Genomic DNA, 6000 nt, shown 5'->3' with positions numbered 1-6000 from the left:
CATTCGTTTAATAAACTACATGGTGTTTAACATGTTTAGCAACTTTGGAAATAAGGTCAGCAAAATATTCCCCTTCCCCCCCAACACCCAACCCCTCCCCCGCCCTCGCTCAGCGTCTTGTAAATAAACCAACACTACAAAAGACTAGCGAAGTTACTTCTTTCTCTTCTAAGGCTTTGGAACGATATGTAGAGACGATTGTTAATTAAGGATTACCATAAGACAGTAATTTGGACTCATTTCGATAAAATGTTCTTGAAAATGGACACAACAATAAAAATATCTGCCGAATCAGTAAGCATAGGCCTAGTGTTTGCTCGGCAACGATGCCTTTCCTCGTTACCATTCTTAAGGGCTACTTTTTTTCTTATTTCACTTTGGCATGCTGATTCGATAACGGGTGCCATGGAGGAATTATTTTTATATATTCGAAACTGAGTTGCCCTAAGGATAACACCTAAACGATATAGCATCCTACCAAATGAATAGTTGAGGGCATAGGTATAGCCTAGGCTATCAAACGTCATCTGTTTGGTATTATCAATCTACGAGACACGATGCATGATGAAAACAAAACTTAAACCAGGATTTGTTACACACATGAAAAATACAGTTATTTTTACTTTGAATCTAGTAATATACTGTAAGTTTTTATATTAAGTTTGTTTACGTCTCCTGATATACTCTCATTAAGGGCAAGGCTTACGAATTTCGTTGAGAAACTATGTTTGATAAAATGTTTTGTTTAACAACAATAACGCTGCTTTTTTATTTCAAAAACTGAATCACTGATGATATAGACATTAACCGACAGGCCTACAAACTACAAAGATAGCTTAAAGACTGACAAATTTCTGCAGGTGACCTTATTCCTCACAGTGATGTGTTTAAAAGACGAGACTTGTTGGCACAGCCAGTAACCTATAGGCCTAGGCATATTTTATAACCAGCAAGACTACTTTTACGCTATATCATGTGCATAGATAAGATGAGTGTTCTGATCTGGAAACTGAAACTGCCACTGCACATATATTCCACGATAATATGCAGAAAATATAAGACATGTCAACAGAGAGAGCGTACATATCAACTACTATCAAGATATTACGGGTCAATCATATTCAGTTTGCTTTGCTTACCTGTGAAATGTTATTCCACTTTCTCTGGAAGAAAACTTCCTGCGTCCGTAATTATACAAGCTGCACACCTTATCTTTATGAAAATGATGAACGAAAAAAAAAATCGTAGGGCACAGTAAGCACCTATTCAATTTTTGGCGGTTCCCGGGCGTCTGAGGCTGACAACAGCGCCAGCCTGGTGGCGAAACATCGAACTACGCAGTGCTAGCCTAGTAAACAGAATAGCTCCAGTGGTTGATGATCCTTTACAGTCCACCGGCGTTATGTCATCGAAGTACTGTCTTAAAACATTCTTTCGTGGCGACACATGTCAGCACCGGTGACTGGCTTAATTCTATCTTATTCAAATGTGCTAAAACGGACACTGAATTCCTACCGTAACACCATACTGGTAAACGAATAGCATCCAGAGATGGAGGGGTCCGCGGGAATCATCTAACCTGACATCACGATTCAGAGCTTGAGCTGGACCTGAACTGCGGTCTGCACTCACTTCCAAAGTAAGATTTCTTGTAGTTTTTAGACAATATATATTACGCAAGCTTCCTTCATAATGTATGAAGCTGTTGTAAATATGCCAAAAGGCTCGACTGCAGTTTTTTTAAGTAGCGATTGTTAAAAGCATTTTAAAACCGATGACAACCAGCGTAGCAGGTATTAGCAGAGCCTATGAATACGAGCCGCAGCACTTCCAGGCTCCCCAGGGGCTTATAACAGGACGTCATGTTTGTTTACATGTACGGCGAGGTGTGCAGAAGGTGGGCATAACTATTAGTTTGGTAGATAGCAGACCATGTTAAATCGTTGATACATACCTGTAGAGCACTGTAGACAGTAGATTTAAACTGATATACATATTTTCGATGTTACGATGAGTCGAAAAGACAGACGTACATTAACTTACACTACTTTAGTGTGGAACAGACAATATTTGAATGCATGACAGGGCCAGTCTGCTTCTCAGCTTTGCCAGAGCTAATAAATAGGACCTGTTGCAAAAGTTGGCAGCCATGATTTGTTTATGGGTATGCACCGCTCCCAACGGACGCGGGCAGTCTAGTGACGTTTGACAGCTAGCCTGCGTGACCGGGCTTGGTATGGGGAAACTGCTGGGAGCCTGATCGTGAAGTTGTCCAGGAATCACAGGTATATTGCCGCCACTAACTTTCCACCCTCTCCTAACAATTGATTCATAGTGCAACTGCGAGATTTTCCTCTTGTTACACCTATCAAACCTTTTACTGTCAGTTTCCGTTTCAGCGCTGAATGACCTCATAGCTCCCGTTGCTTGGCCTTTGGCCTAAATTCTGTATTGCCACTACAAAGTGTATGACCATTGTAGGCCTAAATTCTATATTGCCACTGCAAATTCAAATTCAAATTCAAAAAGTTTATTGATATATACATCAAATGGAGTGTAGCAGCATGCTGCTATACTCACCAACAAAATTCAAAGGATTCCGAGAATGAGGAAAAAATATATACAAAAATAATAATGAAAAGCAAATATTTTACATGAGAAGTATTTTGACCCGATTTATACAAAAGGTAATGCCAAACTATAATGCATATTTTTTTAATACTATAGCAAAAATTACTACAGGCAAAAAGTCATACAAGAGCAAATATAACAAAATTCAAATATTACAAAATCGTCTAAAGGACAGGCAAATAGCTCACAATTATTTATTCAATACAAAATGAGGGGAATTTCTTTATAATTTTGGAACAAACTTCATTTTCAGAAAATAACATACTTGATTTGTTACATCCAACAATTCTGGGGTCACGAAACTCTGATAATTTATTACATTCCATAACATAATGTTGTAAAAGTATGCTTCGTAACTCACCACATAATTTACAGTTAGAGTTTTCATCATTAATGTATTCCCAAGAATATTTATATCCTAAACGTAATCTCATAATTAAAGTATCTAATTTAGATAATGCCCTTCCATATACAACTGCTGTTTTCGGACACGACCAAATAGTGTCTCATACTGACGCTCCCATCATTTAAAATTTTTCAATTTCAGCTGCTTCCACAAAAGACCTCTTTATTTTACCCCTTTCTTTATTCTGCTCAGAGCCATTGTGCTTTCTATATCAATATTATTTTTGGTTTGTAGCATCCTTTGCCAAACTATCAGCCATCTCATTCAAATGAATACCAACGTGAGATGGCACCCAAGAAAAACTTGACAAAATACCCTTGCTCTTCTATTACATACACAAGTTCTTTACACTTATTTACCAATTCTTTGTCAATTGGAAATCTAGAGTTAAGAGCAAGAAGAGCACTCTGGCAATCCACGAAAACAAACACGTCTTTCATCTTGTTTACCACTAAAGTTAACCCCATCGAATCATGAATGGCATGTAATTCAGCGGTAGTAATAAAGTTTTATCTTCTATTCTTTTTTGACAGTGTCTCGTCAATACTCACATCATTTTCATAATATTCCCTTATAACCACACCACATCCAACCTTGATACCATTCACTGAACCATCACAGTACATATGTATACTATTACTCTTAGGCAATGTATTTATTTTAGACAAAATTATTTGTTTCAATTCGTATGTGTTGCACTCACTTTTTACAGTCAAGTTTACAAAATATTTACATTTATTTTTGTAACACAACCACGGCTTCATTGAACTACTACTTGTAATTTTACACAGAATCTTATGATATATTTCATCAGTATATTATACAGTTTCTTAAAATAACTGTTAAATTTAACATAACTTCTATTGCCTGAATAACTGTCAACAGCACTCTTTAAGGTTCTTTCTCCCCTTCTAATCATACGTAGAGCAGCCATAGCCGCTACCTCTTGCACTCGATCAACAACACTCGGTAGATTCAATTCCAGCCTCATGATTTCAATCCTAGTACTTATGGAACAACCCAAAATAACTCTCATTGCTTTATTCTGAATTATTTCCAGTGGTCTCAACTCTGAGTTCGAATAATTCACCAGCACAGGTGATGCATAGTCAATAACTGAACGCACCGTACTGATGTACATCATTCTTAAAACAGGAATACCAGCACCGTTACCTTTGTTTGCCAACACCTGCAAGGTCTCATTCGAGCTAGACAGACATTTTTCAAGTAATTAATTTCATTCGAGCTTTTGTTAAATCCAATGTACATACCTAGATACTTATAATTATTTACTTTCTCCAAAGTTTTACCATTTATAGTAACTGTATTACTATTAGCCATCTTTGATTGAAATTTGCTCTTTTGTTCATTTATCACAAGCCCATGTGCATGCACAAATTCTGTAATTCTGCCATAGCCCTCGTTAAAATGATTTCACTGACACACTGTATCAGAATATCATCAGCATAAACAATAACCTCAGTACCAGCAGGGAAATTATGCCTTGCAATTTTATCCATTAAAACATTAAAAGGGTAGGACTGAGAACACCACCTTGAGGAATACCCAACTCCATCAACATTTCCTCGGACTCATATCCTTGAAACCAAACTTTTGCTCTTCTTTCCAGTTAAGTAACTCCTAATCCACCTCAGTAAAAATCCCTGACACCTTTGTTAACAAGCTCTTCAAGAATCACATCACTGCAAGCCCTGTCAAAAGCTCCTTTCAAGTCAACAAATACTCTGCATTTAACATTAGCATTACTTAAGGCTTTAATAACGCAATCTGAAGTACTTTTCCCCTTTATGAAACCAAACATATTCGACGATAATTGGTCACCAATCATATATAGTAATCTATTCAATACAAGACTCTCCATTAATTTACACAAACAAGATGTAAGTGAAATAGGCCTATATTCTCCGTTGCTCTTCAAAATAGGTACAACAAGAGCTATCTTCCATTTCTTAGGCAGCCTGCCATTTTTATATGAAAAGATTAATTAGATCTAACAAAGGACTATCCTCCATCATAATTAAACAGTTTACAACATCGTACGTTATCCCATCCGCACCTGGCGCGGTAGATTTACCTTTCTTCATACAAAACAACAATTCGTCTTTTGTAAATGGCAAGCAAGTCTCACAGTTGATCGCCTCTTTGTAACGCCACGAGTTGTCTTCGTTTATGGCGCCTGTTACGTAAGCAGGCCTGAACATTGTTTGGCAGACCACTGATACTGGCGGCTTCCGACAATTTCCTAATCAATTCGTTCGCTTTACCATTCGGATCGTGATGAGCTACGGTTTCCTTCCTTTTCTTTTCTAACTTTATTGACTAAATTCCATATAGACCCAATCTCTTTAGTAAATGAAATTTCTTCCAAGAACTTATCCCAATATTGACTTCTGACCTTCCTTCTTACCTCTGCTGTCCTGTCTGCTATCTGCATCATGGTTTCTCTACTCCGATCATCATTTGGATTCTTACTCCAATTACTTTGAGCTTTTCAAGCAATTTATTCCAACCCCGAACTATTTTGTCATTTGAATACACAGTCTTTTTATATGACGGGAAGCCATTCTTTTAGGAATATTTAAAAATACTATCAATGACAGTGAGCAAATCTTCATAGAATGTGTTTTCATCGTTTTGATGACCATTAACATCCTTGTAATGTCTGTACCACTCACCAACTTTATTCATAAACTCTAATTTTTTATCATGTTTTAAATGATAGCACTTCCTTTTTTTACTGACAAACATCTTGTTTATACTTAAAGATACTTCTATAGCAAAATGATCACTAACGAGCTCACTAACAATTACCGAATCAGCTGTACATTCAAACATATTAAAAGTACTGCATAATCAATTCTGCCACCTCTCACGTGCGTTGGCGCACCATTCCCAAGACTCTGACATTTTCCAATGAATTAATTATGTTATTCAATACAAAA

General features: G+C 37.0%; 1 long non-coding RNA gene across 1 annotated transcript in view; it reads left to right on the top strand.

Annotated features, from left to right (window-relative positions):
- The first annotated feature begins 1434 nt into the window (after positions 1-1434).
- LOC136847345 (uncharacterized) overlaps positions 1435-6000 on the top strand; it is a 147787-nt gene continuing 143221 nt past the window's right edge. The window contains exon 1 of the long non-coding RNA XR_010855712.1: positions 1435-1639. This is a non-coding gene — a long non-coding RNA (uncharacterized lncRNA). The remainder of the gene's footprint in view (positions 1640-6000) is intronic.

The sequence above is a fragment of the Macrobrachium rosenbergii genome, chromosome 2 (assembly GCF_040412425.1).
Source record: "Macrobrachium rosenbergii isolate ZJJX-2024 chromosome 2, ASM4041242v1, whole genome shotgun sequence".
Taxonomy (NCBI): Eukaryota; Metazoa; Arthropoda; class Malacostraca; order Decapoda; family Palaemonidae; genus Macrobrachium; species Macrobrachium rosenbergii.
Note: the sequence above shows the minus strand (reverse complement) of the source record. Positions and strands in the feature narration are given on the sequence as shown.